We start from the raw sequence: 19,094 nt of genomic DNA, 5'->3' as shown, positions 1-19,094 counted from the left end.
AAAATCTTCATTTTACGCTTTGTTTTATATAAATTCGTGCAATATCATTAGACATTTTGATTTGATTCTGTACAATTCTTGTACGACATAACTTAAGTTAAAAAAATGGATAGAATATCTATTTAAGAAAATCGTAAGCTCTCTCAGAACTAATGCACATTGCGCTCCTTCAATCTAGCGTTAATCAATCTTCTGTTCAGCGTGCGATATTTCGCCACGTTGTCGCTTCTCGCTCGTTCAATGAAAGTTAAGTAGAGGATATCTTCAAATCTTCCTTTAGAAGCTTAATTATCGCTAAATAATAAGCTAGTCTCTTCCACACCTTCTCTAATAAGATGTATTAAAGAGTTGTGGAGTAAACTTTGCTTTGCTTTAGTCATAATGGCTATTCTCTAAGTTTTAAACGATTTAAGACAACAATATCGACTTTACTTTGACGGTAACGCTTGGTCGGAGAAGGTGAAAGAAAGAATGACTAAAATTGGGGAAATGAGATAGATGAAGAAAGGCATGAAATAAAGGGCTACTAAAATATAAAACGAGAGAGAAAGAAAGAGAGAAAGAGAATGAGAGAGAGAGAGAGAGAGAGATGCAAAGAATAGCAAAATTCCTTTGAGTTCCGTGTTTTACAAGAGTTGGCAGCGAATATCTGTATTAAATTGAATCTACACCTGCTGATATAACTTTGTAATACTCTAATTAAGATGTTCTTATAACGAGTTTCCCGATACTATTCTTTACCTTCTCTTATAATATAGCTGCATAGCAACAGATATCTTTTACATATCCATACATGTCATGTATCAAACTGAGAATCAGCATAAAAATATAAACGATATACTTTCAAAAATATTGATATGAATTTAACACCTATATAATTCTGGTGTTAATATTAACAATATGGTGAGAATTACATAGACACCGCATGGTGTTAAATTCATATCGATATTTTTTAAAGTATAGTGAAAATAAAATTTAGTTTTCTTTTATAATTCTGACGTTTGATTGAGTAACGCGCTTAGATTCAATCAATTAAAATGATACGATGGAGTATTCGAATGATGTACGACATTCACTAGTTTCGTAATTACTAATTCCTGATTTCGTGATTAAAGGGTTTCTGTTGTTCCGTAGTTGTATGATGTATTGCACGATGGTGTTCCATCAATCTCAAGATGAATGTGACGTAAATTTTTCATACGACAACAATTTTGTTATTTCCATTCCCAATGCACCGAGTGTATCGACATTGCTGAGATTTCGCTTTTACAGTAATAAAAATTATTTTTGTTTATATCACGTTGTCATTGACGGGATACGACTTAGCTATCTTTATGTAAATTTGCTTTATAACATTTTTGTTTTCGATTTCGAATGGACTTTAAATTTAATGTGAAGAGAGAGAGGGGGGAAGGGAGAAGGAAGGAGAGGGAGGGAGAGGGAGGAAGAGGGAGAGGGAGGGAGGGAGAGCGAACGATGATTACTGGCGTTTAGCATACTGCGTTTATCTCACAATCAGTCTTATTCCTATTCGATTGTTGTCAAATATATGATATTTTAATAAAATGTTGAATTTTTGCGGTTTAAATTAAAAAAACTCGATCTGGACCGTTATTGAGATCCTGTAATCTCGATCGGGCGCAACTCGCCGGTTCGTTTAAGGAGCCATGGCAGTGCCGTGCTTAGCGCCGAGACATTACCGTGTCTCCAGATATTTTTAGAATGTACAACCAAATGATTGAAAAAAATATATCTTTTTCTACACTCTTAATCTTATACCGCCAAAAATTGGCGGTACACGTTGAAATAAAAACCCCACGTAAATTACTTACCCTACGTAAACTTCATATAAGTTCACGGCTGCGACGAACGGACGGGTCGTCCAAAACCGCGGAACAGCTATATGTTACTCAAGGCCCACAGTCCAAGTCGGTAATACTTTCAAAAATATACAAAGTAAAAGCGTCGTGACGCGTCCGCCGCAGACGAGTGGTTCTTCAGAACTGAGATACCGTGAATAAGTGGGCCTGTTCATTTTTCCTGCACTATCTGAACTGATGCACACAGTGCAATAAATTGAAATGAAATAAACGTATATTTGTTTCATAGTGTGTATATTTTAATACAGCTAGCGCGTGTCCAACCTGTCCGATATGGCACGCAATGGCGCGTTAGCACAGGTTACGCGCGCTGTTGCGCGATTGCTATTTCTTAACGAAATAGTCGAATGTTGCCGGTACACTTATAATGTCGAGGCATATAAGAGGTACGCACGAAAAGCTTTGTATCTCCAAAAGAAAAGTATCGCGAGTTCGATAAGAGTGATACCTTCAATCGAATTGTTACCTCGTTAATTTCATACCTCCAGCGAATTTACCGGGAAAAGTACCTCCTATTAGAAAAAAATACCTCCTATTAGTACGGTAACTCCATGTAACTCGAAATGTCATTTTCATTCAGAAAGGACCTAGCGGAATAAGTACGATAAAAATGCCCCCACGGCTTTTAGAGTTGATCTTTTTTTTTAAGGTTCTCATATAAAAAGACACTTACATATCAAATTTTAGGTTTCTATATGGAGACCTGATCAAGTTACAGCGAAAAAACGATTTTTTACAAATTTACGAATTTAATTTAGTAAAAGTTCAAATAAAATTTTGAAAAAATTCTGAAAAATTGGTTATTCCAAAACATTAATGAGGATTTAAAAAAAATTTTTTTCAATACGAATTTCAATTCTGAAAAAAATAAAAATAACTTAAACATTTTTTTCACCCTGATTCCGTTGATTGACCTTAAAAAAATTTCATGTCAATTTCTGTTCAACACTTTGTGTTGTCTAAAAACTATATTTTTTTTAGATTTTTTCAAAAGGTGGGCCACATTGAGAAAAATTAAATTATATTTTTTCGTTAATTTGATGAAATAATGAGCAACACAAACCATCTTTATCAGCTCTCTAATATTTTATTTATCTATAAAATTCTCTCTCTTTTCATATTAAAATATTTTGATGAACACAAATTGAAAGTGACATCCTCATTTTTCAATCATTGGGTTGAAACGCTGTTATTTTTATTTAATTAATTACGAATTACATTTATACGTTAGACTATCGTTTTTAAAAAATAAGGGGAGAGGGTATTATAACTAGATCAACTTGCTTCACACCGCCGATGAAGGGTTCTGTGATATCCGAAATGTTCGGTTTTATAATACATTTAATGTTAAAGTGAATTTATTTTGAACAAATTAGAATTTTTGCTCGTTCACAATTATTGACCTTTTATTAATTACTGTAATTACATTTATATTCTGACACACAGTTATCATATATTATACTAATATATCATACAGGGTGGCCCACGTAAAGTGTTATACAAGCTAATAACTCTAAAAATATTTGTCCTATTAAAAAGTTGTTCATGAGAAAGTTTCATATATTCGAGGGGCCTTTCTAATTACGTAAATAAAAATCCACTCTCGTGCCCCCTTGAAGAGGGGCGGGGGGAGGGGTAACTTTAAAGTTTCAAATGGGACCCCCTCTAAATGTTACATATTTGGATTCTACGAGGAAAAACAAGTAAACTTTGTTTGAAACATTTCTTTGGAAAATGCTCCTATCAAAAGTTGTAAATATTTAAACTTTAATATAAAGTGCATTGAAATTAATGATAAATTAAATAAGACTCATAATTTTTCTGTTTTTTTTTTATTTTATTAAATGTTTTTGGATATGCAGAAGAATTATTCTCCATTAAGAAATTTTCTTATGCCACTACTCAAATTACTTTCCCCCGAAAATAAATGATAAGATATTAAAATTTTCCAAAAAATATAAATAAAAAATAAAAAATAAAAATAAAAACAAAAAAATAACAAAAATATAAAAATAACAAAGACTAATAAAAATAACAAAAAGGATAAACTAAAAACTAAAAAATAAAAAAATTAAAAGAAATAATTGTAATGCAGGCATTAAGGTATTACTTAAGGATAGTCTCAACCCTGTTAAACGCAGAGAGCAATTGTTTTTAAACTCACGTGCATGTACAGAAATATCATCAGGGCCTAACAGCGACCCGTGCCGACTTGGGCAGAGCGTGATGGCGCGCCGGCAGGGTGACGGAGCGACATTGCCTCATTTTCCGAGCTCTTACTCCCAAACGAAAGATTGGTTGCGTTCAGCAGACTCAACTATTGCGGAGCAGATCCGTGAGGGCTCGCTACTATTGGATGATTTAAAAGAATACACCAATAGCAGGCGAGCGCTCACAGATCCGCTCCGCAATAGTTGAATCCGCTGAACGCAACCATTGACAATTACGGGCCATAATTGCAGATGTAAAACTTATTTTTATTCGTTTTCATATCAATTCATCTCTGAAAACGAATTACATAATATGTCTGCTATTGTTTATTTTCATTCATAGTGATATTTGCAATCCTGATATAGATTATTAAATTTTATAAATTAAGCTATGAAAATATATTGTGTATGACAAATATTTTTTATCTCTAATACGTACCTCTATACTATTAATTAGTATAGAGGTACGTATTAGAGATAAAAGTACAATTAAGAAAATATGGTACGGGAATAGTTAATATCAAATTCGTGTACACATCTTATTCCCAGTTTCATAAACATTCGTAGCGTTTTTCTATAAATAAATACATATAATACGCTTTTATGTTGGCAATTATCATTTGAATATCCGACACGCTTTATATATACATATATTTTCTGATTGAAAACTTTTTCTGTTTCGATAAAATATTCCGTATATCTCTCATTACATTTTTGTTCGATATTATGTACGTTTAATTTATTTCGTTCTTATACTTCTTGCTTTCAATGGATAGAAAACAGACAAACAGAATTGAAGAATTTTGCATTTTCGCAGTAAGTTTACTCTAAATTTACAATTATTACATGATGATCCTAGAGATGCAAGAGCTCCTAAGACTTGATATTGCGGGGACATAGCGTCATTCAAGATTGGCCTAAGCAATGCGTGTGTAATTCGTTGGCGGCCGTCTATGGTAGCGAGCGCCGTAATTTCGTATCGCTTTGAGGCACTAATTTAAATACATATTAATACAACGCATGTATGCAATATCCGCCCAGTGCTGCGCGGGACACAGAGCAGCCACGAACGGCGGACTTTGCCAGCGTGAGAGCACGACTTTGCGTGCCAGCCAATCAACATGCCGGGCTATGCATACGAACGAACCTGTCGACGGCTTGCACACCGAATAAATTCGAATACGCCGTGCACTCGCGTTACGCGCAATAATGTCAGTTTAACAGGCGGCTCTGAATGGAGCAATGAGACTGTGCGGAATAGCGTGATAGTGCGCGTTACAGCGCGAAATTTATCGCAAAAGACCACTTATTTAGGGAATACATTACTTTGCGTCTTTTAGCCATTAACACTCTTTTTACGTTTATATCACATAGATCTAAAATACATACTCAGAAGTATTTAGAATAATTTTATTAATAAAAAAATATTTTTTACTCTTTATATGTATGTGTTGTATAAATATCCTCGAAACTTCACTTTCGTACATTTATTCCATTTATAAAAAACTATTAAAAAAAAAATTTCGAGCAATATCTAATTCTCTAGTCCGTTTAATCAATGTAGCCGAAATTTACAATTCTGTGATTCATTGTATTCTTTAATACAAGAACGCGGAAATTCTATGATGGATTGTTGTCTTTGTATTATATTAAGATCTGACATTTATCGATCTGAGCGTGAAACTATTGACTGAATGAAGCGGACTACAAAGTGACAACTTGAAAGATTTCCGATTTAGTAATAAAAGTCTACTTCGCAACGATTGTGAATGATAAATTGCAGTCTTCGACGATGAGGTAGAGAATAAGTGAAAGGAAACAAATATCTACGAGTACTTTCGATCCGTGACATTTTCTATAAACACGCTCTTACAGCAATAGGATGGCTTCGATAATTTTTTCGATGTCGTCTTATCTAAGGACAATTTATTTTAATGATATTTTATAATTTTTTAAATGCATATTTAGAAGATGACAGTATATATTATCTTTGTGATTATTAGTTTCGTACAATAATGCCGTTTAAATTATGCTTGTTTATTCAATCGAGATTCCTTTCGCTCAGAATGAAAGATGATGTTACGTTAGTAACAAGACAAGTTGATCGCTCGTATATATACTTTTCTGTTACGTAATAGATTTCTCTCTACGTCATATCTCGTTTCGGGAAAAGTCTCTCTCGAATCGTAAATATGATTCTGTCAATATTATTTTCAAGAGGTGAAAGAGAGAGTCTCAAGTTTAATCTCTAAATTGATCACGAATCTTTTTCGTTTAGAGATATATAGAAATATTTATGAATATAGGATTAGGATTGATAAAAAACAAGAGTTTATTTGACGGAATGGAAGGGGAGGATTTTCATTTTAAAATATCGCTTTTAGTAAATATTTTTATTCATTTTTTTTTTATTGTTAAATATCACATTTTGATTCACTAAAATTGACATAAATCAACACATTTATGTTCTTTAATAAATGTTCGGAAATTGTTATTACAGATCTCCGACAAGTTCTTATGGAATCCGTTAAAATTCGTTCGTCATTTTAGAGCCAAATAAGGACGTTTCTTGCGCCACTTCGTTTCTTTTGTCGTTGTGGTGAATGGAAAAACTTCTGGTATTCCCCGGTCGACAGTAAGATCGTAGATTCTTGATGCAGCCTTTCTACCAAAGAAAGAGAAATAGAGGGAAGGCAGAGGGAAATCCCTTGGAAAAAGTACCTTAGCTGCTGCGTCTTGAGAAGGGTAGAGGAACATAGTCGAGCTCGCGATCGCTGTGCGTTAAAAACTTTCTTTTTTTTCCTTGTCTCGTTTAGCGCGCTCATTCTTTTCTCGCGACGCGGACGTGTCGGCGCGAGAGCCGGTCGGCTGCAAAAATGCAAAAACATATTTAAAATGTTATCTCGCGGCGGGCCACGAGGCGCATTCAAAGTTAAGACATTAAATGTACATTAGTACCGTTATGCACGCCTGTAACCGCCACTTAACTCCCGAGCCACTTTATACATGTATATGCATTCATGTCCGAGCGATTCTTTTGCTCTGTGCTTCTCGGTTCACATAATAACAGGAGAAACTTTCCATACGAAATAAATAAATAAATAAATAAATATATGTATACATAATATGTAGGTATACATATGTAAAAGCCTTCGAAGTTAACGTACATTTTTTTACTTTGGATACATATAAATGATAGGAAACATCAGATTTGACAGTTCGGACAGTTCGAATCTTAAGTTCGAACGTTAAATAGGACCGAATGTATGTTGGAACTATTTTAACCCACTTCAGAACTGAAAGTTCGAAATTATTACATTTCGAATTCAGATCAAGTCGTCCTTAGGATCATTCTGAATATATCCAGGAATATGCTCAGGATATTTGTAGGACGATATCAATAAATAAAGGAATTTTATTTAATTGCTCTTTTATTTCCAAGGCATATTATAGGGTAGAGCGAGGCTAGTTGTGACACTTTTTCTTTAAATTATTATAAATCTTCACACAATTATGATAGATTAATGGTAAAAATGCTTTAAAACGTTGCATGTTCATCTGGTTCAATAATTAAGTACTTATAAATCCTTAATATATCTCGTAAATAAGAAAAAAATTACGTTAATTACAAGGATGCAAAATGGATCAATATGCCCCATCTATGGGGCATGTTGAGCATCCTCGAAGGATAAGTTGAGCCATGAAGATAATCGTTTAATGAGGTTATATATAGTATTATTAAAAACATGAAAGGATTATGTGTATATTAATAAGGTTAGTTATGAGATAGCTCCATATCGGTGTTGACTAAAATACTTTTTTATAACTAAAAAACTGTAAATAAAATAGGAACTTAAACATTAAAGTTAAAAAATACGATAATAACTTATATCCAAAAAACACATTTGATTATTATCAATCGCTTTAATTACCATGTAGATCAAAAAGAATACTCACCTAATAATTTTACTTTTGATATACAAAAACGAAAAAGCGCACGTATTTGGCTGTTGACAGCCGGACACAGATTATTATATTAAGGTACAGTAATCTCTGTCTTTGTGCTACATTACGCAAACATAGACGTATCTATTATATAATATATATATTTTGATAATTTAGATATTTGCATTTGAGCAACTTGCCCCTATGCTCAAATAGCCCCGCTCTACCCTATTTCAATGTTGTGAAGAAAAAAATTTTCATTTTTTTATTTAACAATTGTTAACAAAAAAATTAAAAAAATTTTTTTTCGGGTCACTCATAAATAATCTTCAGTCAGATTTCCAAAATTTAAAATGGCGGATGCAATATGACGACTGCAGTGGAAGAAGAATTGGCTACGTTTACACCGTACGACTGATAGCTGACCTATATCGTGACCCAAAGTAGGATTACCAACCGTTTACACCGAAAGTACACTTAAAAATTGATTGGGTCATATTTAGTCCACGCTGGTCCGAATTAGAGTCATCTATCGTATTTTGTACAAATTATTTCCATATACAGCATTGTACTCGCGAGTACATTAGTTGAGGAGGTTAAATAACAGTGTTTGTCAATGACATTCGAAATGTCACATTTCAAAAAATACATTATATTTTTTCAAAAATTTATTTTATCTAAAAAAAGAAGAAATATTCTTTCTTTGAAAATTATGCGAAGAACTTGGATTCGACAATTACTGAAAATCGCTGCATGAACTTTTTTGCATCTTTTTTTAAATATTTATGTTCTTTGCACAAATCAATATTAATTAGTCTTTTCACATTTGTCTAGAAGTAAATAACAAACCGGTTTAACCTAACTAATTCAACAAAACATCAATGTCCTACCGAGCAAATGAAAAAGTTTTTAGGTCGTGTCGGTCGCGCGTTTACACCGAGAAAGCAGACGACCTATTTGAGGTGAGGGCGCTAAAAAATCCGGCCTGACCTGCAACAGGTCGAGTCAGATATCAGAGTGTTTACAGCGTGCGGCCTAAATAATGTGACCTAAATAAGGTCGAATTTGGGATGTAGACCGCGGACTAAACGTACGGTGTAAACGTAGCCAGAAACTGGAACGCTTAGATTCTCCGCGATTTGGAAAACCCCCGCATACATGTTAATTTTTTTTCATGAAAACGAAAACCTTCAGACATAAATTTTTAAGATTGAATAAATTTTGGACTACTTGATTAATGATTTAAGCATTCCAATCATTCTTCATTCAGTACAGTTGCTGGTCCGTCATTTCGAATTTTGGAAATATGACTACGGGTTGTTCATGAGTGATTCGAAAAACCCACAAATATCGGTTTTCATGGAATGAATTTTGGACCACTTATACCTGATCAATAAAATAAACGTTTTCAATAATTTTCATAAGTTTTTTATTCATTCTAACCGCCATATTGGAGCAGCCGCTTTGAATTTAAAAAAACGCTATGTTTTTTCTTAAACCACATATAAAAACAAAAAATTTAAGCCCTCGAACGTCTTATTTCAACTTCACAAATTTTGCTCAGATACTTGTCCCTGTTGACGTGGAACGTTCCATATATGTATATATCAATCTTATTGTTGCAAATACAAGAAATGACATTCGTGTTATACTTTTTTAAATTAACCATATACTTTTATTATTAGCAGGAATAAGAATTGAGGTTAAATCTCATTTAAGTTTCTTTTATTAATACGCGGTTATTTTTTATTCGATATTGGTAACATTTGATGCACACGTAGAGAATGCAAAATATCCGCTAGCATGAGTATGCATAGCAACATAAAAGTTGCTTTGAAAACTGTAAAAGTAGACGAACATTGTCGACTGTTCGTCGAGTGTTTTGTTGTGATGAAAAAATAGAACTGTTGGAACACTATGAGTATACTTTTATCATATCATTTATGTCCGCATGTATGTCACTTCATTTGTGTTGTATGACGTTATGACGGCAAAATGCTATTGTCAAACTTTAGTGAGAGCGCTCTTACACCGAAGCATTATTTGTCCTCTTGCATGATTGTCCTGAGGTATCATTAAACGAGCGTAACTTATATAAAAAAAAAATTTGCATGAATATAGAATGAAAATTATGTAAATTCGTGTATTAATTATATTTAGAATACAGAATCTAAAAATATTCTTTAAGTATTTCTTTATTTAATATTACCTACAATCTGTTCCAAACTCATTACATTTATTATTCAATAATGAACTAAGAACATTAAGTTCCGTTATAGTTGTTTTAAAGATATAAAGTTAAAAATACTCTTTTGCTGCAATTTAGAATATTATTTATGATATTTAGCTTATATTTGACCCTCTTTTATTGCGTATGTTCGGTTCGAATAATAGACGTGGCAAGAATTGGCGAATGACAGCAGATGAAAAAGCTTTTAGTATGTTAAAATTTCTTCTACGTTGGGTACTACAATTGTTCTTTTCAAGATTGCAGACTGTGACTGCCGTTAATGAGCGAACGACTTTTTAGCGTAACGGAACAAGACCGCGGATCGAGAATAGCATAGGAATGTACTATGCTGTACATACGAAAATAAACTGTTCTTGTATATTCATTAATAAGAGAAATTTGCTCAGCAGTAAATTTCTAAATTGTAAATTCGATCATCGTTTTTGTTAGAATATTTTCGATTAATTCTTTCGAAGAATTCTTCGTTGCATATTTAACTATGCTTATTTCAACGAAAGTTTTTATTAAAATTAGTCAAGGTTTGTTTAACAAAATAGTTACACACGTTCGTGTTTCATGTATACATCTTAATAATTTTACTATACTATACATATGCAGGGTCTAAGAGACTACTAAATACAAAGTGATTATTAGGATTGTGATTGAAATAAACCGTTATATTTGTTCTCCTTCGTTTGACGATCGTTTTTCTGATTAGGATCGTGTATTTGAAACTCGTCAAATTCATTTAAACTGTTGTACAAGTCAATTTATAGCCTGAGACACAATTAAAAAGTACAAGACATAAGGACAGAAAATAAGATATTTTAACCTATTAGAAATCGTATATTCTGGTTTCTGACAGGTTAAAATTTGATACTCTCTCTTTCTACTATCTGTACTTTCCAATTGTACATTCTCATACAGCACTGATCATTGCAGAAATGTTTCAACCTTTCACGTCTCATGTGCAACAATTCTGAAAGAATTTTGTAATAGATCATATAAAATGTTTTAATAGAAATATTTCTAAAATTTATCATATGCAATAAATTGAAAAACATATTTAAATAGAACAAAAAATCATCATGATGTTAAAATGGCTTCAAAATGTTTACTAAGTCATTTTTTAATCAATCATGATTCAGTTTAACGTCATTTTGATATTATTGTGACTTGTTCTACTTTAACTGCGAGAAACTTTTGTATATGAATGACTTGTTCTGCTTTAATTACGAAAAACTTTTGTATATGAATAATGATATTGTGTGGAAACTGCAGGTGTGATTTTTAATAGTGATTACGTATATGTACTTATACATATAATATGATTAATTAATCAAAATAGTTGGCGATATGATTACTATTTTTGAAAAATACTTTAAGTTCATTTCAATAAGTTTTGTAATCTGTAAACAGATCACAAAACTTTTAAGAAATTTTAAGTACTTCAGATATGATATTTAAATATATGTTTGATATTTAAGTAATATTTAAATTTATTATATATCGACATAATAAATTTAAATATTGTTTAAATATCAATCAAGTATATATGTAAATTTCGTTTTTGTAGTACTAGAATTAGCTGAAATCTTTTTGATAATATTTCAAAAAGATTGTATTCTTTCTGCAACCTTTCATCAATCTTTCAATAAAGTTTCATGTGCAAGAATCGCGGACATTTTGCTATTTCAGAGCTGTCTTAGAAATGTTGCAGACATATTTCGCAATTTTTATGAAATGTTTCACTTTTCAGTTGAAATACTTGTGAGATATTTCTGAAAACTTTCAATGCTGTATGGGTTATGTTTGTGAGTATGAACGCATTAACCATCGAAGAACAGGTGTTTCTTATTGAGTGCAGTTCTTAAAGGCTCAAAAGTGATCTGGAAAAAAAAATTTTATAATTTATAGAGGTTTGTGCTTTATATAGATTAAAATAAAAAAATTACAAAAATTTTTGAGTGAGTTATAGTCATTCAAACAAAAAAATTTTTTTTTACGAAAAATTGTTGCAGTTATTTATTCATAAAAAAAAAGTTTTCAATATATTTTCTCTTCATTCTAGTCTACTTTAGAGAGGCGGTATTTCTGAATATTTTAAGATCAAAATCATATCGATCGCATGATTTGGGACTTGTACAGAACTTCCACCAATTTAAAAAACGTCGTTTCGAGAAAAACGCGTTTAAAATTTAGATAGTACTTACAGCTAGTTGGCGATCCCAGGATCGTATAGTACTCTCTCTTCCTCTTCATACAGCTCGTTTTTTGCATATTTTTGAAAGTACAATCTTTAAGAAAAAAAATATGTAAAAAAAACGATTTTTTTGACCCAACAAGGTAAAAACCCCCCTTAAGCAATTAACAAAAATTTGATTTGAATGAAAATAATATAGTACTATTAAATTCTATGGAAAAAATGCGTGTAAGTAGTACATTATTTTTTCGCGATCTCATTTGTTCTAAAAAAAATACAAAACACAACAAGTAATTATTCAAATTGCATAAGTGGTCCTGTTATGAGATAAAAATTTATACTTTCGGGCTATTCACTAGCGATAGCATTACCAAGCTTTGATCTATATTACTCTAGTTTTTATATATTATTAACGACATCTACGCATTGTATCTTTTGTGCTCTTCAGTTGGCAACACTGATATACGCACCAGCCATCTTAGACGTTTCTTTTTTGTAATGTGCGTTTTGAGCTTGTACGTTACTTTCTTTTATTAAATATATTCCTTTTTACGTTCTGTTCGTCTCAAATCCTTACCCGGCTCCCAACAGATTCTCAAAGTGTTATATTTATATCTACTGATTTAAGTTCTTTCTTTTTCATTGCAACTATATTAGTAACTATATTTTTTTTATTAAAGCAGTCAATAAAGTGGGTGACTTATAGATTTTTGTCGTTGAAAAAAAAACGAATTCATAAATAAAATTGCTCAATCACGTTACATTTATTAAATATTTTAACTCAAAGGTACCAAAAATACTATTTTTGGCACCTTTAGGTTCAATTTTCTTGAAAACCTAGACATGATAGAGCAATTTCATTTATGGATTCGTTTTCAGAAACAAAAGAATTATAAGAACTACTTGTTTTCATTTATTGTCTAAAATTCGTGTCGAACAGTGTAATTTAAAAAAGACTTCCAATTTTTTTGAACTTGTTCCTTCGATGCGCGATGGTTAATGCTTTCATGGTGGCACTCATAAACTGAAAAAATGATCGTCGAAACGAAGGAAGAAAAATGTAACGGGTACTTTCAACTTTCATGATCACTCTATAGAAGATAAATTGTACATGTATTTTATGCAATTGTCGCAACTCATTCTAGCATATATTTGATGTTTTAATATTGTCATTATTACACCATAAAAATTTATCTTCATCTTCTAAAATCGTGATTAGGTAATTAACAGTTTTACATAATTAGAAAGAAGTGCAAATAAAATTTTTAACTTTATAGAAAGAATTATTACAGTGCTCTAATTTTTCAATTTATTTATCTTTAATACGTGATTTTAATGACATAATGAATTTTTACACATATTGTAAGTTAGTCACAAGTTATATCGGGTGGACCATTTTAATTTATCCAGTCGATTTTCTTAAAATCTTTAAGTTTAAGGCAAAAATGTCTCAGACAAAAGTTTTATAGTTTCAAGGGGGAAAGAAGTTAGTGACCTTGATTGACCTTGAGAAGACGTCCTTAAGGTCAGGTCAAGATTACCTAAAATTTTTTTAATGGAACACCTTATTTTTCAAGGTTATGACCCTGAATGACCTCCAACAAGCTCTACGTTTCACAATCCTTAAATAAATCCACCCATTTTGTATCATGACGGTTCTTTAAAACAATTCTTTTTGAATTGTGATACTTTTTGACGATTTTTTGTGAAGCTAAGTTAGTTCATTTTTGATAATTGATAGAATAATATTTGCCGAACTTGTTCATGATAGTAACTCGAACACATTTTTTTAATTGTATCACTTTTAAAGTAAGGGAGCGATATGTTGATCAATGTATATCTGTTCGTCTCAATATCTGTCTTAACAATTCGCTTTCAGTGTAAATCAGTATGTACACATTTAGGACATGAGATACATCTAAACGTATTGCATGATGTACATATTTACTTCGACCTTGATAGAGAGACCTTAGAAACTGACTTTCATCTCGCATTCGAGACGTGTGCACGTACATATAATGTGCGTCAGAATCGATAGGCCTGTGTAAACTTTCGATTCGATGAACACGACTTGGTGGTTCCTCGCGGACCGTTTAATGGCATTTCCGTGCTCTCAGAAAAGGAAATATTAAATTTCAAGATGTTGAATTCGTGTATTCGTATACGCTATCGTATTCTAAAAGTGTCTGCAGAAGACGCCACCGCTTTTCGGTCTACTTTGCAAGACCGATAAAAGTACCATTTGTGAACGGGAAATCTGTAATTCCGTTAACAGACCGATCATTTTTATCTGCGCGTGTACATTGTAATAGCCAAGTACTTATGTTACATTTTAAAACATCATATTTCCACAATTGTATTTACAAATAATTGCCACTTAAAAGCTCTTGCCAAGTAACCTCTAGATTTAATTACGATTAATGTTTGATCTAGAAATTAAATGCCTATAACGGTCGAAGCTTTAATGCTTAAATAATTCAATATGAATTATATACATACTGTATATGTACATGTATCTCGTATATACCATATTTGTACTTATTCGAACTGCGCACCGAATTGGTTTTCCGGACTTATAAACGCAATTAAATTACTGTAATAATGTCACAAATTAAATTAAATTGACAAGCAATTTTTAATAATTTGATGCTCAGTCAAGCATCATATTAGAAAGATGTTAATGTACTGAAAAAGTGTAAATAAATTTATAGCGAAAAATATTACCTTGGCCGGCAGTCTTGCGGATCTCTTGCTTTTCGTACGAGCGTCCTAAGCCTTTAGACTATCGAGGCCTTAGTAATATTTTTCGCAATAATCATTAAAAGTTGCTTGTCAATTGTGATGTTATAGTAGTTTAATTGCGTTTGAGTCAATAAGTTTTAACCGTCGATCGGACAACTTGCGTAATGCTAATGCCGACTGTACTGTAACTTTCGAACCTTGTAACTCGAAAAATACTTAATAAAAAAATATTTTATTATAGTGTTTTGAAAAGCTCTCAAGGTAAGTCACAAGAAAATGTAATAAAAAAATGGGGAGTTCCGTTTAAAAAATTCAAAGTAGCCTTGCTCTCACTTTGACAACGCTACCTAAGGTCAAACAAATGGTATCATCTTATGCTCTCCTCAAAGTCATAAAACTTTTGTCTGAACATATTAGTCATTTGACACACTTTCAGAAATAATAACTTGTAACACTTTACATGGACCATCCTGTATAATATGCATGTACATATATAGTATATATATATGCACTCATAGGGTGAGTAAAAAGTCCCGGATCGGTGAAATATATCGAAAATTAAGCATTTCCGAAAGAAATGTTTCCTACAAAAGTTGTAGGATTTTAAATGATCTATTTACTGATCTGGTCAGTCTAACCTTTGGTGGCGTCGCCAAGGTCAAGTCAAGGTCACATCAATTTTTTTAAATGGCATTTTTGATTCCAGAATCTAGTAGCTGGTGTCAAGAGCTTTTCAAAATACTATTCAACTACAATAGTTTTTCACAAAGTACTTTTCGAGTTATAAAGTTCAAAAGTTATAGTATCGCCGGCATTAACATTACACAAGGTGTTCGACCGACGGCTAAAACCTCTTGAATGTTGTTCAGGATCATGTCCTAAATAACATTCATTAAAATCAAGATCATTGGAGATTGTTTCTCTTATGTTCATTTTTACATAAAAATGAATTTTCAGTGCCAAAATAACACATCTGGAGTGCCATAGTGAACTAACAAAAATGAAGATCTCAATTTCGAAATGTTTTTTCATTCTCAGTATAAACTTCACCTTGCAGACGTGTATTAATGCATATACTTTAATCCTAGAAAAGGATTTTCAAATCTGTAAAAGAAGAAAAAAGTAATTGTTGTACAAAAATTATATGGTTTAGTCGATAATACAGACGATTTTAGGATTTCCTTAATATTACATAATAAATATTGAATGATTATTTATCTTATATTGTCAAATTCATAATGCCAACTTATACCCACTTGAGTTATTTTTAATCATTTCTGTAGGTCGCCTCTACTCCTGCTCAATATGTCGTTAATTTAAGTAAAATAGGAAATAATAGTCATAACGGTCAAAGCTAGATCTTTTCTCTTTGCTCAAATAATTCAATATAAATTAATATATTTATATATAATTATATTCCTTCTCCTCAGTGTCCTATTATTCGTGGCAGAGCGTAGTGACTTTTCTCATATGCCTATGGTGCGCACGCTGGTTATACATATAGTCATATGTACATATCTATATATACATATATATATATATATTATTCGAACTGCATGCGAACTTTTGTCTGGACCATTTTTCTCTATCTCGCTTAGATTCCGAGAAATTCAAGTGGGGAAATTAAAATGGCCTATCGTGTGTATATATATATAACATCTAACTCAAGAAAATTTATTAAACTTAACTCAAGTTTAATTTATTATTCATCAAGTGCATACGTTAATATGGATGTTGTTTACTTTCAAACTAACCTCAGAAATGGATTGATTTATATTTACATTTACATTTACGATTACATTTTGATTTACATGGGAGTTGATAAAGTGTTATTTAACTCAAGAGATTGGGACGTCATTGCTATTTTGATATCTAATTGTGTATTTTCAACTTTTGCACAAAATCTCGTATTTCATATTTCTCGAAATCAGAAGCGGGATGAAAACATCTTTTTATAAAAAAAAAAGATTAAATTTTGCATTAATAATTTATTAATAAATATAATCGTAATAATTTATTGATGAATATAACTCTACAGTTCACCGGCAATAGAAGCAATGTTGATTGTTTGCTTTTACAAAACTCACATTACTGATTCATATGACTAATGTAAGTATACGCGTCTATACGTATAATAAAGAAATAGATAGATAAAGTTTGAGCACCGTGTGATTACTGCAGTACGCCGATTGCAGTTGTAGTTTTGTCCCGTTTCACTCGCTTCTCTAGTCTCGTTCTCGTCTTCCTTGATGATACCAAGCTAACGTTGTAAAAACGTCCGGCGGCGTTGCAGGTTATAGACGTGTTACATACCCACCATGCGGTCATTCATCTTCCTCCCAGTCGTGTTTCTGTTGTGGCATTCTCTTCGCTTCTTTACTTACGCGCGCAAATTTTACGCCTTTTATCCAACGAAACACACTTCGCTCTCGTGCGAGGAACGATTTAACATACGCGACAGATTATGATGCTGCCTGGTGCAAATATGCAATTTTTTTAAGTATTAATACATTTTGAAGGGAACCAAGGGTAAAAGAAAAGCGCGACTCGCTCAAATGTGCAGCGCATATACATAAAAGAGTGAATCGTAAACTCATTTATATTATTGCTTTTTAATTCAGTAATTTTGTAAATTATAGCTTTTGATGTTTGTAATGCACTAATGACTGCCATTTCTTTTGAGAACCGCGTTTATTATGTTTCTATGAAGATATATTGCGTCGTGGTCATGGTGGAAGTACATTTCTACTATGGTCGTGATATCCTTGCCGTGACATTTCGAATATTGATATGTGCAATATATATTAAGATTATAAGTTTCTATTCTAAGATTCTAAGATTTTATTTTAAGATTTTATTTTATAAGATTCTTAGAGATCGATATTCATAATTCTTACTTACATTTAAGACATTTAAGACATTCTTACTCTTGAGTACATATAATCTTAAAATATATCATAAGTAAATCATAGACCCCCCTCGTATTAACATCTTAATAATTAAATGTATACACACATACACTGAAAAAAGAAGTGTTTAATTTTAAGATATTAAAATTTTTTATTCTTAACTTCATTTTTTAAACACTTAAAGATGTTTCAGTTTAAAACTTTTTCAGTAGACAAAACATTACGTGTTTTGTCTATTGAAAAAGTGTAAAATTAAAACATCTTTAAGCGTTTAAAAAATAGGGACAAGTATAAAACACATTTCTTTTTACAGTGTACGTACATAAAATTTTCACTTTTCACTTTTCCACTCTAGGAAAAAAGTGAGCAGATCATTAGTATATATCTATAATTTCATTAATCAACACCTAGTGAATTTGTTCATTGTTGTAATTTTTACTTACATTGTTTTAAGGTACACAATCGACCCCTAGATCGTTCAGTTTTCGAGTTATGTCAATCAATTCTGATCGGTTTTCTCAATAAAAATGGCAGTAGATGTTTACGAATCAAGCATTTGTGAGATTAAATTAAATCGAATCAAATTTTTGATAGTATTCGAAAACGAATCGAATCGAATTCTAAATTTTTACGTCGAATCTTTTTGATTCGAAAACGCGAATTGAATTTGAATCAAATTTTCTCGAATTTACACACGGAGGAAAAAGTGCTGTTAGATCAACAGCATCAGTTTAATTGGGAATAACTTTGTTAATTCAATGACAGTATTAATAAAACAAATATGTCATACTCCTGTTTCAATAAACGAGTATTTGCCTCAATTATACAGTAGTAGTTGAAAAATTTTCTTATGTCAATCATATATGTAGTTACATTACATAAATACTTTTTTTAGTTTAATTGCATATGAAATAGAAAAGCTCTTGTAATGCAATTGAATTTAGTTTAATCAATTAAATTTTGAACCTACTATTA

The 19,094-nt window shown here is 31.7% G+C and overlaps 1 long non-coding RNA gene across 1 annotated transcript; it reads left to right on the top strand.

The window, feature by feature from the left end:
- Nucleotides 1-2,027: 2,027 nt before the first annotated feature.
- Nucleotides 2,028-16,914, top strand: LOC108731131 (uncharacterized). The gene is made up of 3 exons (XR_001937004.1): nt 2,028-2,100; nt 2,133-2,135; nt 16,904-16,914. It is a non-coding gene; the product is annotated as an uncharacterized lncRNA (long non-coding RNA).
- The last annotated feature ends 2,180 nt before the right edge of the window (nt 16,915-19,094 follow it).

Source organism: Mycetomoellerius zeteki, unplaced genomic scaffold, assembly GCF_001594055.1.
Source record: "Mycetomoellerius zeteki isolate Tzet28-1 unplaced genomic scaffold, Tzet1.0 scaffold1, whole genome shotgun sequence".
NCBI lineage: Eukaryota > Metazoa > Arthropoda > Insecta > Hymenoptera > Formicidae > Mycetomoellerius > Mycetomoellerius zeteki.
This window is presented reverse-complemented; position numbering and strand designations above follow the sequence as displayed.